This window comes from Nicotiana tabacum, chromosome 1 (genome assembly GCF_000715075.1).
Source record: "Nicotiana tabacum cultivar K326 chromosome 1, ASM71507v2, whole genome shotgun sequence".
Lineage (NCBI taxonomy): Eukaryota > Viridiplantae > Streptophyta > Magnoliopsida > Solanales > Solanaceae > Nicotiana > Nicotiana tabacum.
Genome location: NC_134080.1, coordinates 34,219,845 through 34,241,138, shown reverse-complemented (window position 1 = coordinate 34,241,138; position 21,294 = coordinate 34,219,845).

Here is a 21,294-nt window from a genome sequence, read left to right as displayed (position 1 = left end):
CCAGAGAATGGGTAGAGTTCTTCGACAATCTGACCGAGGAACAGATACAGTGGATGTTTGAATGTTTCCCAACAGACGAATTTATTATCAGGTCCAGGGATGCTCCACACTTAGTGTTGATCGGGTTGAGAGGGATATACCTATATATCCCTATGCGAGTTATGAGGCAAGTAGGCAGAAAACAAGTTGTACCAAGGGTTGTCAAGATGAATCATTTCAGGGCAGACTTTCAAGATGACGATGTCCCTTACAAGTGCCAAGCTCAGCACATGTGGCACTACAAAATCATTATAGAGAAGAACATTGTTGAGCTAGACATGTATCATGCAGGGTGCGAGCCTCTCTACCCGGCATGGTTGGAGGACAATCTGAAAGAAATAGTAACACCAGGGGCCGGTTGAGGGAACAGAATCATAGATGAGGAAGCTGAAGCTCAAGTCAAATACAACAGGCTACACAAGAGGGTCCACGACTCTGAGGATGAGCACCGAGAAATACATGAGAGGAATGTGAGGTTGATCGAGGAGTGAAAGAGATGGCAGTCACTTCAAACAGGAAATTGGAATATCTGGAGCGAGGAATAGTGGAGATGAAAAGTAGAGTCATAAAGAGGATTGAAAATTGCCAGAACGCTGAAGGAACTGAAGAGGACATTTGGCCAGAGCCTACTTGCTGCTGGGGTTGCACGAGCTGGGGGATCTATATGATGAGTCCGGAAGATCGAATCTGGGGAAGGTCCTTCTGGGACCAAATAGGCTAGATTTATTTGCTTTTTCCTAAAAATGTAATAAGGCCAAGTGCCAGTAGTGACTTATTTTATTATTATCTTAGTGTCGTTTTGGGATTTGTCTATTTTTATATTATGAAATGAAGCATTTATTGGCATTAAAAGTTCTCCAAGTTTATTTGTCGCTAGGCCCACCTCGAGCACAATGAGGTTCCCAAAGTAGGACACAAATTTATATTTCCGCAATATGTATTTAAATACTACAAATGTTTCAGGATCCTCACTGACTTATTACCTTTTTTGTTTTTCTTTATTTTGATTATTCTCATCCCCTTAGGTATGTTCACTCATACTGGCATTATCAACATATCATACCAAATCAAGAGGTACCCCATATCCTCCTCCTCCAAGAGAGGAGCATTTCTCAGGAACTATACCGCAACACCATCAAGGGCCAGACGAGTACCGGGGTAGAATGGCTACTAATGTTATTCGAAAAATAACAACAAGAAGTCTTTGAGCATTGAGTTTTGAAAACACCTTTCTTTCAGTATTTTTTGGGAAACATTGATTCGAAGTCATATAGACGATATTTTGTTTAATGTTTCAGCATTTAAGAAATAAATTATTGTTTTATTATTGTAATCTTTCACATTTTTCTTCTACAACATTAATATTTCTTACCTTGATGAACCAACGACTGTGACATGTAATGAGAGAATGCAACATAAGGATGGTGACTTGGAAAAAAAACATGAGATACATGAGGAAGTTGTCAGGGAAGTCGAGAATTTTGAGAATAAACCTAAGTCCAACCTGGACGAAACCGAGACAGTCAATTTGGGAGATTCTGAAACCATCAAACAAACTCACATAAGTATTCACCTGTCACCGTCAAAGAAGAAAGAATACATTCATTTCCTAAAAGAATATGAGGACATTTTTGCTTGGTCATCTGACGATATGACCGGTTTGAGCACATCTATAGTGGCTCACAAGTTGCCTACTAATCCCATGTGTCCTCCAGTCAAGCAGAAACTCAGAAAATTCAAATCAGACATGAGTTTAAAAATCAAGGAGAAAGTTACCAAGAAGATCAAAGCCAAAGTTCTCAGGGTGGTTGAGTACCCAACCTAGTCAGCTAACATTATGCTAGTTCCGAAGAAGGATGGGAAGGTCAGAGTATGTGTTGAATATCGGGATTTAAACAAAGCAAGTCCCAAGGATGACTTCCCACTGCCAAACATACACATCCTGATCGATAATTGCGCCAAGCATGAACTCTAATCTTTTGTAGATTGCTTCGCGAGTTATCACTAGATTTGGATGGATGAAGAAGACGCAGAGAAAACAGCCTTTATTACATCATAGGGGTTATATTGCTATAAGATGATGCCATTTGATCTAAAGAACGCTGGGGATACTTACATGAGAGACATGACAACTATCTTCCATGATATGATACACAAGGAAATAGAGGTGTATGTGGACAACGTCATTATCAAATCCAAGAGGGACGCAGATCACATAGCGGACTTGAGAAAGTTCTTTGACAGGCTCAGGAGGTAAAATTTGAAATTGAACCCCGCAAAGTGTGTACTCGGGGTTCCCGCAAGAAAGTTACTGGGATTCATTGTCACTCGTCGAGGGATCGAGCCGGATCCGTCTAAAGTCAAGGCTATTTAGGAGTTACCACCACCTAAGAGCAAAAAGGAGGTGATGAGCTTCTTAGGACATCTCAACTATATCAGTCGTTTCATTGCACAGTCCACAGTTATATGTGAACCCATCTTCAAGATGCTGAGGAAAGATGCTAAAACAAGCTGGACAGAGGATTGTCAGAAAGCTTTTGACAAGATCAAGGAATACCTGTCCACACTACCAGTTCCGGTCCCGCCAGAACCAGGACGACCCTTGCTACTCTATCTATATGTATTATATGGAGCCTTCGGATGTGTTTTGGGACAACATGACGAGACAGGAAGAAAAGAGCAAGCCATATATTACTTGAGCAAGAAGTTCACACCTTATGAAGCACGGTATTCTCTACTTAAACGCACTTGCTGTGTTTTGACCTGGACAGCCTAGAAATTGAGGCATTACTTCTATACCTATACTACATACCTCATATATAGGATGGATCCTCTAAAGTACATATTTCAGAAACCCATGCCTACTGGGAAGTTGGATAAATGGCAGATACTATTGAGTGAATTCGATATCGTCTACGTAACTCAAAAAACGGTCAAAGGACAAGCATTGGCAGATTACCTTGCTGAAAATCTGGTGGGAGGAGCATACGAACTTTGAAAACATATTTTCCTGATGAAGAAGTGTCCTTCGTAGGGGAAGACATTATCGAAGCATACGATGGTTGGAGGATGTTCTTCGATGGAGCAGCAAATTTTAAAGGAGTGGGCATCTGAGCAGTTTTGGTATCGGAAATAGGTCAACATTATCCGGTATCTACCAAACTCAGATTTCCTTGCACCAACAGCATGGCAGAATATGAAACCTGCATACTATGGCTCAACATGGCAGTCGACATGAACATTCAAGAGCTGCTGGTGATCGGTGATTCAGATTTGCTTGTGCACCAGGTACAAAGAGAATGGGCCACCAAGAATTCCAAGATATTGTTATATCTGCACCATGTGCAAGAATTGAGAAAGAGATTTACAAAGATAGAATTTCGACATGTACCCAGAATTCAGAATGAGTTTGTCGATGCATTAGCCACTTTGTCATCCATGATACAACATCCAGATAAGAACTACATTGATCCCATTCTGGTGAGTCTCCATAATCAGCAGGCATATTGTGCTCATGTCGAGGAAGAAGCATATGGAAAGCCTTGGTTCCATGACATCAAAAAATACTTATCAAAAGGAGAATACCCGAAGCATGCAAATCACACTCAGAAATGCACGTTCCGGAGATTGTCAAATCACTTCTTCCACAGCGGAGGGAACTTGTACAGAAGAACCCCTGATTTGGGTTTACTAAGATGTGTTGACGCAAAAGAAGCTTCTAAGCTACTTGAGGATGTGCATGCTGGGACCTATGGTCCGCACATGAATGGTTTTGTCTTGGCTAAGAAGATACTCAAGGCAGGTTACTTCTGGATGACCATGGAGATGGATTGCATTTAGTATGTTCGCAAATGCTTTCAATGTCAAGTGCATGCCGACATGATAAAAGTGACACCAAATAAGCTCAATGCAACAAGCTCACCTTGTCCATTCGCGTTGCCTGGGGAATGGATGTTATTGGTCTGATTGAGCCCACTGCTTCAAACAGACATAGGTTTATTCTAGTAGCCAGTGATTACTTCACAAAATGGGTAGAAGCTGCATCTTACAAAGTTGTAACCAAGAAAGTCATCGCAGATTTTGTCAAGGATCGTATTGTCTGCCGATTTGGAGTTCCCGAGTCCATTATTATTGACAACGCCGCCAATCTCAACAGTGATCTGATGAAAGATATGTGTGAAACTTTCAAAATCAAGAACAAAAATTCCACAGCCTACAGACTTTAGATGAATGGAGTCGTAGAAGCCGCCAAAAAACATTAAGAAGATACTAAGGAAGATGGTAGACAACCACAAACAACGGCACAAGAATCTACCTTTTGCTTTATTGGGATACCGCACTACGATTCGCACATCAACCGGGGCAACTCCCTATATGTTGGTTTATGGTACCGAGGTTGTCATCCCAGCCGAGGTAGAGATTCCTTCTTTAAGAATTATACAGGAAGCTAAACTCAGCGATTTAGAGTGGATAAGGAGTCGCTACGAACAATTGGCCTTTATCGATAGAAAGAGGATGGATGCAGTGTGTCATGGTCAACTTTATTAGAATAGAATGTCCAGAGCTTTCAACAAAAGGGTCAAACCAAGGTAATTTGCACAGGACAGCTGATGCTGAAGAAGATTTTCCCACATCAAAATGAAGCCAAAGGGAAATTCTCTCCCAACTGGCAAGGTCCTTATATGGTTCACAGGGTGCTGATAGAAGGAGCACTCATACTTGTAGAAATGGACGGAGAAATCTGGCTAAAACCAATCAATTCAGACGCAGTCAAGAGACACTAGGCCTAGATTTTTTCACATTTCTTTTCTGATGTAATTAAACTACGCTTGACCTGATTCCCATTTAAGAGGGGATACGTAGGCAGCCTTATGGGTTCGGTCATATCATAATAAAATTTTCATTTTCCCCCAAGCTCAAAAACTGAGGCAGAATTTTGAGGAGGACCCTCAAAATTCCGGAGCAAGTCCAGCCAACGCCATCACATGCCAGAAAGTCAGTAATCAGTTAAGAAATTGGGGCAAAATTTTGAGAAGGATTCTCAAAATTCCGAAAAGATTCAACAAGGCTTATTATCCGCAAACAGTCAAAAGATCATCCACCAAACTGGGGCAGAATTTTGAGGAGGACCCTCAAAATTCCAGCATAAGAGAGTTGCAATGCCTTTGAAATGTGTTACGGTCACTAGTTCATCAAAAATTACTTGATATATTAATACGTTTCCAAAACAACTCTATTATTATCAATAATTGTATAATTTAGAAAATTCTATTTCTATAATAGTCAGGTGTCACCTAGGGGAACTCGAAAGGCTTTCAGAACGGAGCAAAGCAAAGCCAGCCGATAGGAGTACGAACCAACCTTCCCCCCACAAAACTTATAATTTTTCTTTGAACACAGGCACATTCGACGTAACGATATCATTCGCAAAACATGTATACACAAAGATAATCACTATCAATCAGGCCATTAGACACCAAATATATCTCCAGCTAAGACATATACTACTCTTACTTGCTACTTGCTCTCTGCATGAGGCTAATCCTTGCCTCCACACTTTCATGAGTCTAATCCTTGACTCCATACCTGCATGAGGCTAATCACTACCTCCCTACTTGCATGAGTCTAATCCTTGACTCTATGAGGCTAATCCCTGCCTCCATATTTGCATGAGGCTAATCCCTGCCTCCCTATTTGCTTGAGTCTAATCCTTGACTCCATACCTGCATGAGGCTAATCCCTGCCTCCCTATTTGCTTGAGTCTAATCCTTGACTCCATACCTACATGAGGCTAATCCTTGCCTCCCTATTTGCATGAGTCTAATCCTTGATTCCATCCTACCTTAGGCTAATCTTTGCCTCTATATCTGCATGAGGTTAATCCTTGCCTCCCCATTTGCATGAGGCTCATCCCTACCTCCCTACCTGCATGAGGCTAATCCCTGCTTCCACATTCGCATGGGACTAAGCACCGTCCCCCTCGGCATAAATATTGTTCTATCTCTAGCACTATCTATTTGCTTTCCAATCGAGCTAAGCTCTGCCCTCCATTTCGCAAGACTAAGCTTTGTCTTGTCAACACCGTATTATTGCATATCATGGGCTGAAATATCGCCAATCTATCCAAAGGCATCATAGTCTAAAAGGCATCATCCTCATAGCCGGGAGACACCATGCCATGGCCTGAGGATCTCTCAAATTTGCATATCATTATTCAAAGGCGTCATGGTTCGATGGCACCATTTTCATGGACCGAGAACATCATCTCATGGCCTGCGAATCTCTTATCAAACAATTCATGACCCAAGACATCATGGTCTAAGGACGTCATCCCTAACCGTCCGAAGACAACTTCCATAGTCCAACGGGAACCTGCATCATGTTTAAATTTATGCGCAGTATACGTTTGTATTGCTTCTATTTGCATGTAACCCGACGAGCAACGGCTATCCCAGCAGGAGCGATCCCGATCCAGTTCTCTCAGCCATATCAAACCTAACCATTCTCGTAAACCGTTCACTCACCCAGCCCTAGATGTTGCGTCCGTTCTTGAAATGACTTTATCGGTATACTTTGCCGACGAATCCGAAACTATGCATGGCCTGATTCCTGTAAGACTAGGGATATTTAGGCAGCTCAGAAGCCGGAGTGCAGCCTAATCTCTCGAACTATTTTGCTCGGTCAAAATTGGCCATCATTTTATTACCCAAAACTCTTTCATTCTTTCCGGGTAAAGAGGGGCAGCTGTTGATACCCAATGTTTTCCCAAAATATTTTAAAATCGCATATATACCTTCAAAATCATGCATTAATAGCAATTGGTATTTTTCCTATATTTTTATTATTTTATCCAATATTTTAGTTTCCAATAAATAATTACAAAATGGCATTACAAATTATTTAAGAAGCATCTCTTGATTTAACTTATTATTTATGGTCTTATTTGAATCAAATTATTTCATAATTGGCTAAATTGGCATCTTTTGGCTATAATCATATGATTTCATATTATTTTTGACCCGAAATTAATCATTTGTATTTTAAAATACCAAGTAATCTTGTTTAACTATTTTCTATGCATGAAATTTATTTTGTACAATTTTCAACTATTTTTATAAATTATTTTATTTAATTTAGTTGGGTATTTAACAAAGAGACCATTTTATTTTAATTTTAACCCAATTAAACCAGCCCCAAAACCCCAATCAAATCAGCCCAAGACCCATACCCAAACCTAATCCTGCCTGACCCAATTCCGTCCAAATCTTGGTCGTTGATCATTTCTGATCAACGATCCAGATTGATTCCTTCCTTAATTAACCTAAAAGACTACCCCCCCCCCCCCAAACCCTCATTTCTCTCATTCTCTCATCACTCTCTGCCATCTCACCCTGTCATTCTCTCTCAAGCCCTCTGCTAAACCTAAGCTTCTATTCGCCGGACGTTGGCTCGCTGTTATCAATGGTGGTTCCACCACCACCTCTAGCCTCCATGGCTCCCTCACATGGAGGATCCTTGCTACCTTGAGTCCCTCAAAGGAACCAGAAGGCAGTTCACTCACCTCCCATGGTTTTTATGTCGTTCTCAGACCGTCCATGGCCGTCCGAATAAGATTCTAGCATCTCCGGCTAGAACATGTAGTTTCTAGGCTGATTCTCTTTCTTTCTGGGTTGTCTCTATGAAACCCTAAATACTAGCTCCTGATTTCTTAGATCTGTAACAGATCTTAGTATATTTTGAGTGATCTTTACTGTTTTCTTGATAATCTTTCCGATTTTGCAAAAATGTCTCTTCATCTTCAAAACTAGGGTTTCTTAACCCCTCTTCAAAATGACTTCTCCTCTTATTTTCAGTATTATTCTATGATTTCTACTATGTTTAAATGGTTTATTTAAGTTTTCCTTTTATCCGATTCATTATGTTAAAGCCCTAAGTTTCTTGGGTTTGGCATGTGATTCTAAGTTCGTTTTGATAATGTGTTCAAATATTTTGTATGTTTCTGTGATTCTGTGATTTTTAATCTATGTTTGCCTGTTAGGGTTCCTGATTATGATTATTCCTGCTTATTATGTGATTTTACCTTATTTTGTTCATCAATGTTTCTGATTCTTCACTTCTCCTACCTGTATCATGTTTATTCTATTAATTCAAACTATGCTCTACATGAATCCCTAATTTTCATATGATTTTTTCCTGATTCTGCTTCTTAGAGTTCTGATTTTGCTTACTATGTGCTTGTTCTCATAAAGTTGTGCTAAATCAGTGTTATTTTCTACTTTTGAATCCTTGAGTCTTTGTGATTGATCCTTCACTAATTTCGCACGATACACTCTACTGATTTTTAACCTTGTAAAATATTTTCTGACCTTATTCTATCGTCAATTATGCTATTAATTCATTTCTTAAGAATTTTCTTGATTGAAATATGCTGAATCTAGTCTTTATTACATGTTATGCACTTGTACTATGCTGAAAATATTTCCTTATTCTTTATACTCAGCCTTATATGACTTCCTTCCTTATTTGTCACATGTTTATTATCATTTGAAGTTAAATCCTCAATTGAAGGGAGTACTTACCTTTGATTTTATGCTGATTGATTTTGAGTCCCCATAATTACTAATGAACTTTAATTTTTACCTTATTTGCCACCTGCTTTCAAAATATAAATACCTTGGTCTTTCATTAGCACAGACAAGAACACATTAGTTCAAAACTCTCTCTCTCTCTCTCTCTCTCAAATCTCTCTGCTCTCTTTTTGTGATTACTTACTACTGTTCTAAGTTAGCTGGATGCAAGCCAAGGCTAACTATTGTGCTCTCATATTCTTCACTTTTTGTTTACTGTCACTTTACTGTTATGTCATGATTTCAATTCAAGTTCCAAAACCAATATATTTCATTTACTGCTTCAGCTTATCACGTTTCTGATTTGTTTCTATCTATGGTTCTGTTGTTCAATGTGTAATTGACATGCTTGTATTATGGCTTCATCTAACATGCTAGTTCTACCCCCTGGTAGTTTGTTTCAATATGACCCTATCCTGCTTTGAATACTTGTCTACTTGTTGTCCAGTTTTGACATGCACTTACTTTGCAAACTGAACTGTCACTTTAGATGTTTGATTCTATGATTGTTTCTAAAATCTATACTGTGTTGATATCACTAGCTATTCTCTAATCCCATAAACCCTCACAAGGATTGCTATGCTCCTGTAACTATGTGTTTACCTACATGACCTATGTGTCCCCAAATTCCTTGACTCATGTTTGTAGTTATTGAACCTTCCTAGGTTCTATGATCTCTAGCCTTGTATGAACCTGTTTGGAGGTGTTATGTTTGGAATGTTATTTACTACTCCAATCATTTTTTAAAACTGTCTCTGTTGTCTTTCACAAAACTATTTCAAACAAGTCCTTTTTCAAATTGTTTCCCCGCTTAAATCTTTTCAAGCACTCTCACATCTACTCTTATGTTTTAAATTCTGCCCCTCTAATGTGTGATTGCTTTATCCCTATAAGATCCCTCTGAACTCTAATACATTAGAGCTGGCCCTTCCACACTGCACTTACTCAACTATGACTATAAAATCTAGGTATGAGCATTGCTCGGGATCCCTTGAGGTCCTTAGGGAACTCTGACACACCTGGATTATATGAAAGGCTATGAGGCAATCTGGCATTGGAACTTTGGGAAATCTGGGCCTACTGGTAGGCTCCCTATAGAGTAACTTCTTATTTTTCCTATCTACTTATGTAATTCGTTCGATATTAGCCTGTAATAATTTGTAAACGGATTTGGGGTTGGATAGTGAAAATGGGAGGGTAGTTATACATGTTATCAATATCAATAGGTAGAAAACATGCTTTAGGTTTATATTCTCCTGTATCTACATTAGAACTCATGTTTAGGACCAATACATGCAAAACCATATCATGTATTTGAAACCATGCTCCTAGGTTCCATGTCTACTGCTTTCAGCATCTCATTTTGACATCTCTATTATCACTTAGAAATCATGTTTCTAGGATAAACGACATTAAAGATAAACTGCCACCTATGAATTTTGAAATCATGCAATCCTGCCATGCATTTAGAAATCCTGCTTTAGGAACCCTGCATATAAATCATTCTACATTTATACGTGCATCTTAGATACCATGATTTAGGATCTCATTCGTACTTGCTCAGTCACACCTAGTGTAAACCGCTGATTATGGAAGATGTAAAAACAACTTCACATTTGATTATCCTGTTTAAAATAAACTGGCAATAATCCCTGCATTTTATAACACTTAGAATAATATGCTTTTAGGTGAAATAACTCCTTCATTGTTCTAATAGTTCTGGTAACAATTGTGCATTATCTTACGCCTAGGCAAGCCTTAGGTAATCCAATTTCTTGTAAAACTGGAAACTACCCCTTTGTGTACTGCTTAATAATTAACAGGCTTAAAATCAATAGGCAAACTAATTAGGGCCCCTGATTCTGAGTTATAAAATAAACATGCATATCTACTGTGTTCTGATACTCTCCTAGACATCATGTCTTAGGATATTGTCGCCCTTATCTGTATTTGAGTCGTGCTATTTACATGCCTTACCTGTGGAGCTAAACGGAGCCTCTTATTTGCTCATTTCTGACTTATGTGCTAAGGTCCTAATTGTTCTTGCCTTTCGCCTTAGTCTTCTCTCCTTTAAACCTTAGGGATCTATCTAGAACCACCTTTAGGTAGAGGTCCTAAATTTCCTCTAGGACCATTAAGAAGGGACGGGTAATAGCACGCAATAGAGATTGCTAACCAACACTCGCATTAATAAACACTAAGGGGGTGGGAAAGGTAGATATGGGATATGATGACTACGCGTTAATGTCACGTGTAGCCCCTCATTGAGGTGTTTACGGGAAATTGTGTGGGGTGATCCTGTAGGCTAACTAACCTAGGACTCCTCCTTTCCCAAAAGACCTTTTGTTTAAAACTTTGTTTTATATGTATACAACTTGTTCAAAATCTTTGCCTTGTTATTTGAGTTATACAACGTCCAACGTGTTTTACTTGCAAAATATCTGATTTATCTATTTATTTGTTGATGGACTGATTCGTAAGTACATGTTCGGCAGGGACCCATCATTGTGGACTAAGAGGGTGCCTAACACCTTCCCCACAAGGTTATTTCGAGCCCTTACCCTAATCTCTGGTAATGCAAACTAATTCAAGAGTTAATCACTTCAGGTGCCCTAACGCACCATAACCCATTAGGTGGTGACTCTTCAAATACCCAATTCCCAAAAGGAAATGAGTTATTACCCCCCCATAAATGTTGAAACCCGAACCTCTTTTCGCGGAGGGAAAAAAGGGGGTGATAGCTGTCGATTCCTGTTCTTCAAAGTGACAGTACCGCCATCGATTCAATTCTTCAAGAATGCATTAATTTTACCTGCTGGTCAGTCTTCCAAAGGCATTGAGGTCGTGTCATTATCTCCTATAAATGGGGGTATTCTGGCGTTATCTCTCTGCTGATGATTGTCAGCATCTGACTCGGGTGCGAGTATTCTCTCCGGTCTTTGGTTGATAGAAATGGCTCCTTTCTAAGCCCACTGTTGTTTCTCGGATCAAGACTGAATTGGTCCAATAAATTCAGGCCATCAGGACCCTCGAGTCATATGAAGATAGCGCATCGAACCTTGGAATTTTTTAGAGTGGTCTCTGAGTGAAGGTCAGCTTCAGGCACCTAGAGAATTACTTTGAACTTGATGTAGATAACCTTTTAAGGCATTGCAGATAGGTCCCTGAGGAGGGGTTACCTATATTTAGGCGATGTCCTAGGGTCGAGCCCTCATGGACGGAGCTTGAAGTGCTTAATTTTCTTCTTGAAAGGAACCTTCGAGGTCAGATACCCTCTCGAACTCTATAGCGGTGCTGAAGGTTCTCTAGAGCCCAACTTCCCTCCTTGGAGGAGGTTCGCGAGATCATGTATCATCTTAAGATTGGAGACGATATTGTTGGCTTCTTAATGCCTAACTTCTAGTTGATGGAGGTCCCCGAGGTCGGGTACCACCTCAGGACTGGAGATGACGTTGTTGGCCTTTTGAAGCCTAACTTCCTTTTGATGGAGGCCCTCGAGGTCGGGTACCACCTCGGGACTCGCATGGAAGTTATTGGCCTCCCGGAGCATGTCTTGGTCAGGCGGACAGTTGTTGTATCCCCACACATATATATATATATGGGGTCGCTTCCGCTTCTTGGGAGATCCCATTGTTTTAGAAAGATATCCTTCCATTTCTGCATTGAGTCCTTCGTTACCTTAGCATTAGAGTGTTTGTGTAGGTTCTCGCTTTATCTCTCTGGTCTTGCTGTAGCCATGACTTCTACTTCAGGGTCTACCTGACAGAGAGGGGAGAGTTCCACTCCTAGTGCTCAGGATCCAAGGGAGTTTACCTTGAAACTATGTCTTTGATAAGAAAGGAGCACTTTGAGTTGGTGAGGAGAGACTGCGGATGGGGCGAGGGTGTAGCGTTACAGGTGCTTCCCCCAAATGAGGGTATTACGGACCTTGTTGATAGATTCCTGAATGTGTACTTGTACCCTTTCGGAATGGGCCTCCTTGATAGGGTCGTGCTCGATTTATATTTAAAGTATCGGGTTACTTTAGCACAAATACATCCATCATTTTGGCGAATAGTGTTGATGATGAGGTTCTTTGCGGAGAAGGCAGGGCTTGAATTCACGTTTAGTCATCTTGTCAGGCTGTACCGGCCCTTTCATCATCGAGGTCTGCTAACATTGCGGTGCCTTTCGTCCACGCCCTTCGTTGTTGACATGAGGAAGATGGATATCGAGAATGGATTAGTCGGTTCGTCCAGGTCCGAACGGCTAACGTTATTTCTGTAGAAACTTATGCCATTCCCCGAGGAATGGAATTATATGTGTGAGTGGAGTGTCTCGTGCTTCTCAGATTTGTTCATGGTGGAAGCTAGTTTAGTAATCGTGTTTCATCCCTTTCTGCAGCAATTTCATGAGCACCGGGTGAAGTTCCCGATCTTCCTGGTTGGGTTCGGAAGTTGGCGATCCATTTGACTTGTGACGATCGTAGGTGGCGAGCTGTGTCCCGGGGCAAATAGGAAGCAAAATATCATGGTATGTGTGTTTACTGCTTTTTCCTTGTCCCTTGTATATTTGGGAAGACATTTTTCCCTTTTCATGTATTAATCTTTCCGTCGTAGGTATTGGAGGGTCTCCAAGGGCGAGGTCGTGCTCCTCCGGAGAAGGGGAGGGGTTGCCAGCTTCCGAGCTAAAGGACGACAATAATAAACGGGAAATGCATTTGCAGTGCGATGGCGCTCACAACAGGGCAAAATGGGGTCGGGTCTTTGAGAAGAAAACATCGTCCAAGCCTGCTGCACCCAAAGTTTCTGTTTCTGGAGAGGTCGTTCCTCTGAGCGATCGTGCTTTGACTGGGGTTATTCTTCCAGGACCGAGGGGACTAGATTAACAGAGGTGTGCTCAGCCTTCGAGGAAGTCCACCGACTTCACTTTGCGGTGAGCTTTGGCACAGGCCTTCCGAATCTCGTGTCTTCCCTTCCTTATCGAGTTTTTCTTTTGCAGGCCTTTGACAGGCTTAGGTCTGAGATGCTCCATCATGGGGATAGGCTCCAGAAAGCTCTGGATGAGGGTAGGTCCCTTGGGTTTCTTTTCGAGGAGAAGGAAGTTAAGTTGGCACACCCGCAATATGAGGCGTACCGGAGCTCGTATTATGAGAGCTATTTGATGGAGCAAGGAACTTCCCGTCCCGGGCGAGTACGCATTTCGATTTTTAACTTCTCAGGTTAACTCTTCGCCTATCCCTGCTGCAGAAAAAGATGGAGGCCCTGGAATGCCTTAGGGGTGAAGCTGACCGAATCAGGAATGACTGTGGTGAGCTAGGAGCTCGGGCGCAGGCTCAAGCTTCAGAGGAGAAAGGTTCCTTGGAAAAAGTTCCTGCCTTCGAGGTCCAACTCCGCTTAGCTTGTGATAACGCTTCAGTTCAAGTGGATATGGTCACGAAGCTCGAATCCAAACTTTCTAAAGTCAGAGCTGAGATCGTTGATGCTTAGACCAAAGTAGCACAAAGTCGGACTAAGGATGATTAGGAGATGGCGATTTATTTGAAGGATGCTACCAATTCCCAAGACGAGTTGAAGAGGGTCCTCGATCATGAAGAGAGGATCAAAGAACATGCTCGCTGTAGATCCCGAAGAAGGGTTCTATAGGAGATCGGTGCCAGTGGTTTTATTCTCCCGGAAAAGTTGGCGCGAGCTAGGGCGGACGAGCATGGTGCTCGGTCACTCCTGTCCGACACCGAGGAGAGTGAAGATAAGGCTGATAGGTCGTAGCCCTCAGGGGCAGGGCGTTGACTTTGCCATTTTGTATGCGATATCTTCATAGCGTGTTTGTAGATGGAGAATGCACTTTTTCACGTATGTAAATAAAAGAAAACTTGAGGCTTTATTTCTTCTGTACCCCTTTATGCTTCGCTTCTGACCAGGCGGATTGGTTTCAGAGTTTGTGAAAATCCTTAGATTCATGATATGGCCTTGGGTCTCATTAGGCAGGCCCGGGGGCTCTTACGCGCTCGGTCAATGCGACCTTTAATGTAAGCTGGCATTAGAGCTATTATGCTTTTGCTCAACTATTTTGGGTTTAGTCTCCGATTCGGGCTTCGACTCGAGCTCATTTGACCCTCAAGTTTTTGTGTTTTCATGGGCGGGCGACAATGGCTCTTATGCCTTGGGTCGAAGCGACCTTTTATATGCACGGCCTGAGGCTCATTAAGCTAGCGACAATGGCTCTTACGCTTTTCCCTTAGGCATGTATAGTTAACTATTTTGGGTCCGGTCTCTGAATTGAGTTACGAATCGAGCTCATTTTGACCCTCAAGCTTTCAAATTTTAAGCTGGCGACAGTGGCTCTTATGCTTTTGGTCGATGCGACCTTTTAGTATGTATGGCCCTGGGGCTCATTAGGATGGCGACAACGGCTCTTACACACTTGGTCGATGTGACCTTTTATGTAGGCTTTTTTTTCCTCTCATTAAGGACTTTTGAAATGATTTTTCCTAACTCGTCATCCATTCGGGAAGAGCCTCGATTTCAAGTCATTTGTGGTGATGTTTGAGCACTCGGAAGGTTTGGCTCGTAGGCTGAGTAGCCCGAAGCCTTGTTATTTGGAGCTGACATGGTTGAAGTTCTTTTGCCTGTCGAGGGTAACCTGTTTAAACGGTTCTTTTCGAAGTAGATTCGAAGTAATGGCCTATGATTTTGTAGCGACGGTCAGGAGTCCCCGAGTCGCGTTAATTCGGCTGATACATCTGTATGACCGTAGTCATTTCTGTTTGGCTAGAGCCATTTTTGGTCCCCGAGTGTAGTAGTTTAGGCGTCTATATCGAGGGTATGCCCTTTTGGGAGTCTTACAAATGCGATATATAACCTAAACTTTAGGATTGAGTTTATGCTTGTAGTAAGGTCTTACAAAATTTTCATGCCTTTTGAGGTCTTACATTTTTGTCGATACTTGGTACAAGTATGATTCATGCCTTGCTTGAGGTCTTACAGTTTTCGTTGATACTTGGTACAAGTATTATTCATGCCTTGCTTGAGGTCTTACAGTTGTCGTTGTTGCCTTAAATAGGTCTTACTAGACCAAGTCTACCCGCTCGGGGTCTTATGGCCTAGGGTTTTTAAATGAATGACGATTGGCGACAGTCTCCGAGTTATCGAGTTTGCTTTGGCTCAGGAGCTGTTACTCGTGAGCTCGGAATTGCCTCATTGAGGCTTATGACTTTGGAGATTCCGACCCTGAGGTCATGCGTTTTCTGAGTTTGTGATGCCACTCTCCGAGTGTTCGAGACATTTTTCCTTTTTGGAGATGTTTCATAATTTTCGTGCTGCCCCATTGAGGGCTTATGAGTTTGGAGTTCCGACCCTGAGGCCATGCGGGCGTCGAGTTATTGAGGCTAGTCTCCGAGTATTTTGAGGCGTTCTTGGTGGAGGGATCTTTGCTGTGAAAATGTTGAGTTTCCTTTGGAGTACGAGATGCTTTGGCGAAATATATTCTTTGATTGCTTGGCATAAGTATATGTCATTTTGTTGTCGTGAGTCCGGCTTATGCGGACACGGTTCATTTGACCGCCCGGTACATCATTTTCTATTGGAACCTTTTTCGTTGTTCCTTGGTTTTTCCGAATGGATGACCTCTCAAGGAGGTGCCCTCCAATGTTCGGGGTTGATTGCAAAAGAAGCCTTGTACGCTGGTTGGATCCTCCTTAGGTAGGGTGTGGGTGTTGCCTCGTTAAAAACCTTGATGGTAAAAACCCAATTTGGGAGAAAAACTCGGTCGAAGGAAAAGAGTGAAATGGATGCTTCGAAACCTCGAGGTCCTCGAGTTGGATCGGCATCTCGACTGCTTTGGTCGATGGCCTGTGCAAAAGTTATCGTAAAGTACAAAATAGAAAATAGGGGGAGATGATTATACCTTAGTGGCGATGGCACTCTTGGATTTCGGCGTTTGTTTGGCAGATGCGGTGTGGTCCTTTTTTTGAATACAGTCGAGGGTGTGTCTTAAAAGATCGTGTGGATGACATGTTGGGATTCGTCTTCTTTGTTCGTTTTGGTTGTTTCTCTTTCTCGAGACTGGTTCTTAGCTCGGTCACTGAGGAATTCCCGAAGGTGTTCGTTATCAAGTAGCTGGGCCACTTCCTCCCGGAGTTGCTGGCAATCCTCGGTTCTGTGTCTGTGCGAGTTGTGAAACCTGCATATCAAGTTATAGTTCATGTGTAAAGGATCCGATTGTACAGGCCTAGGCCTTTGACGTTCCTGATTTTGCTGATGGCAAACATGATGTCTGATACATCGACATTGAAATTGTATTCTAATAGGCGAGGTGCCCTTGTTGGCCCTATGTCCCCGTCGAATCTGCCTCTGTTGAAGAGTCCCCGAGGGTTCTATCACCGGTTCACCAATCAATCATTGCGAGGCAGATTGCGTCTCGGGGTATTCCTCCTATCTTCGGGGTACGGCTGATACCTCTTTTTGTTCGGTTTCGACTCCTTCGCCAGGAGTCTTCTCAGATATACTGAGCCCGAGGGGGATCCCAGCTGGTCATCCTCGACCTTGATCTTTGACTGATACCGGTTGTGGACGTCCGACCAGGTTACGTCGGGATACTCGATCAGATTCTCGTTCAGCTGCCTTGAGGCCAATAAGCTTCATTCATTCAAGCCTTGAGTGAAGGCCTGCACCGCCCAGTCGTCGGAGATCGGGGGTAGTTCCATTCACTCAGTTTGGAAGTGAGATACGAATTCTCACAACATTTCATTCTCCCTCTACTTAATCTTGAATACGCCGGACTACCTTGTTGCTACTTTGATGGCACCGGTGTGTGCCTTTGTGAAGGAGTCTGCTAGGATGGCAAATGAGTCTATGGAGTTGGGAGCTAGGTTGTGATACCACATCACGGCCCCCTTCTAGAGTGTTTCTCCGAACTTCTTCAGTAAGACGAACTCGATCTCGTCATCTTTTATGTCATTGCCCTTTATTGCGCACGTATAGGCAGTGACGTGCTCGTTGGGATCTGAGGTCCTGTTGTATTTTGGGAGTTCTGGCATTCTGAACTTCTTTGGAATGGATTTCGGAGCCGCTTCCTCTAGGAACGGCCGTTGCACGAACTTTTTCGAATCTATACCTCTCAAGACCGGGGTCGTGATTTGGTTGACCCTGAAGTTATAGGTTTCGACCTTCTTATCATTGGATGCTATCAATATCTCACCCGACTCTATCCTTTTAGTGAGGTCCTCGAACATTTTGACTATGGAAGGATCAGTTATCGATTCGTTGTTACTCGATCTCTCCGATACCTGTTCGGCCGGGGGAGTAGCTTCCGGTGCTACTGTGCTGGGAGTATTTGGGTTGCTTTGTAGTTGAGCGATAGCCAGCTGTTGTGCCTGCAACATTTCAAAAATAACATGAAGGCTAACTTCCCGTTCTTCCCGAGCTGGGGTTTTTTGGTCTTCCTATTGGTCGCCATGTTATATACTCTTGTCGGTGTGTGAGGTTTCGTCCAACTGTTGTGCGTCTTGCGAACCCACATCCACTGGAATAGGTCCAGGAGCATTCTCGGGGTTCTGTGGTGGCGTACCAGCAATTGGAACAGCCACACATATTTTCCGTGTTTTTCAAGGTTTTCGTTCTCAACCCTGTTCACTGAGCCATACATTTTGACCTGAAATCGAAGATCTTGGACAAGAAAAAGTGTGAAAGATAACTTGCGTTATAGGACAAAACCAGAAAAAAAGTAATCACTATTATTTTTAGTCCCACGATGGGCGCCAAACTGTTTACCGTGAACCCAGGCATCAATATCGAGGCCCCGCATCGGTCAGTCCGAGGCCCGAATAGCTAAACCCCCCGGTTCGATTATAATTCTATTTTAGCTCGCATTTCATCTTTTATCTTTACATATCTAGCATCGACTGTTCAACAACTAGCATAAAATAGATCACGTATTTTTAGAGTCCCATCAACAAATTTAATTGTTATTACCATTTTCACAATTTGCATAAGGCTAATCTCTGCCTTTATTTGCATAAGACTAAGCTCTATCCCCGTACCTGCATGAGGCTAAACTCTGCCTTCAATTTACATTCTTTCACTGAGACTAAGCACTGTCTCTCCGGCACTATCTATTTGCTCCTCTTTCGGGCTAAGCTCTGCCCTCAACCTCACAAGACTAAGCCTTGTCTTGTTAAACATCATATTATTGCATTTCATGGGCTGAAATATCGCCAATATATCCAAAGGCATCATAGTCTAAAGGCATCATCCTTATAGCCGGAAGACACCATGCCATGGCCTGATGATCTCTCAAATTTGCATATCATTATTCAAAGGTGTCATGGTTCGGAGGCACCATTTTTATAGCCCGAGAAAATCATTTCATGGCCTACGAATCCCTCACTGAACAATTCATGGCCCAGGACATCATGGTCTATGGACACCATCCGCACCGTCCAAAGACAACTTTCATGGTCCGAAGAGAATCTGCATCATGTTTAAATTTCTGCACAAATACATGTTCATAGCATCTCTTTATCTATAGGTGACCAGTAAGCAGCCGCTATCCCAGCATGAGCGACCTCGCTCCAGTCCCTTCAACTATTCAAACTTGACCGTTCACCATAACCATTCTTTCATCCATCCCAAAATATCGTGTCCATTCTTGTAATGACTTCATTAGTACATTCCGCTGATGGGTCTGGAACTACACATAGCCTGATTCCTGTAAAACCAGGGATACGTAGGTAGCTCAAAAACCAGAGTCCTGCCTCTATCTTTCAAAACATCCTATTCGGTCAAAATTGGCCATCATTTCTTTACCCAAAAACTCTTTCATCCTTCTCGGGTAAAGAGGGGCAGCTGTTGATACCCAATTTTTCCTTCATATATTTAAATATGCCTACATACTTTCAAAATATTGTATACGCATTTACAAACATGCACAAGTATTTTTATAATTTTAAAGGCTTTAAATCAATTTATTTCTGTATTTTTATTTATACAAATATACAATAATTATTCCTCATATTATTTTTATGATGATATAATCATCTAAATTCATCATTTATGCTCATATAATGTTTAATATTTCAATTGCCTTTTTTTGCAATCACTTTTGCATTTTTAGGCTAAAATTGCATATTTTTGCAACAATAGCCTATATATATGAACAATTATATTATCTATACAAAAAATGATATTTCATATTTTTACAATATTAAGGAAGTATTTTAAAGTATTTTAATGCAAAGTCACATTTTTATCATTTATATATTATTTTATAAAATTGTTTTATTAAATTAATTGGGTATTTAAAATCTAGCCCCTAGGAAATACTAATTTTCGGACCCAAAAACCAACCCAAATTTCTAACCCAATTCACCCAGGCCCAAAGGCAATTAGACCCGACCCAGACCCCTCTAATCTTGGCCATTGATCTCTGAGATCAACGACCCACATTGATTCTTACCATTTTTAAATCCAAACGACCCCATAACCTAAATCTTTTTCTCACCATATCCTGTCGTCACCCGTTCCCTCCTCTCTCAAGCGCTCTCTACCTAAACCCTAATCTTCAGGCACCGTCACCGACTTAGCCCTCCGTTCTACGATGTTTCTCTGTCGTCTCAGGCCTATATTGGCCTCCTCCTTGCTATGGTATCTCCATCTCCTAGATCCTTGAGGATATTCTTAAGGGATCGGGTTCAGGCCATTTAGCTCGACCTTGAGTAAGATCTTTCTCATTTTTCGTCTTAAATCCATGGTTTCCTAAGTCCATTACCTCATCTCTGTTATACTTCTAAAAAAACCTAATTTTTACCTTTGATCTTCTCGGATATGTACAGATCTAAGACCGATTGGACGTATTTCACATGTTTCCTTGAAAGATTCCTGATTTTTTCAACTGATTTTTCATTTTTCCTAAAAATTAAGTTTACCCTAAGTTATGTTCTCTAAAGATTTTCTGATTTTCGAATGTTAATCGTCTGTTCTTAAGTGTTATTGATTGATTTCCGCTAAAATTGTTTGGACCCTAGTCAATTTATGCTAAAGCCCTAATTTTCTTATACTTTTGCTTCGTTTCTGGGTTTTTCCGTGCCACTCCTTGCATTGTTTCATTCTATGCTTTGACTTTCATGATTTCTCCTTAGTCTAATTCAGTATCTTGTGACTTTTACCCTAGTTCTTCTTTACTGGGGTTTCTGAGTCAATCTCACGGCTAATTTCTGTGTGTTTATGAAGTTTTATTTAGCCTATTTGTCTATTTGTGGAAACTGATATTTTTCCCCCTTTTAAATCAGTACTATTTTGAATTTTGATTTACTGATTTGCTCGGTTAAAACTTATGTGTTGATTCTTGAATTATTCCCTTTTTTACGGCTTTAATTATTCTTCTTACCTTATTTAATTGCATGTAATGTTACTGATTCTTCACGATTATTTCCTTAATTAGACTCTTGTTTGTTTACCTCTTTACTTAGGTCTGATTTGATTTTTTTCCTTAAACGACTCTCGTCCTTTAACCGTTAAGTATCCTCAATTAAGGGAAGACTATGCTGATTTTGTGTAATTGATCTTGTGATTTCCCTAATTGCTGAGTGTTGATTTCTTTTACCTTATTCTGCTCCGCTCCTAAACTGCTATATATACTCTCCTCTATTCTC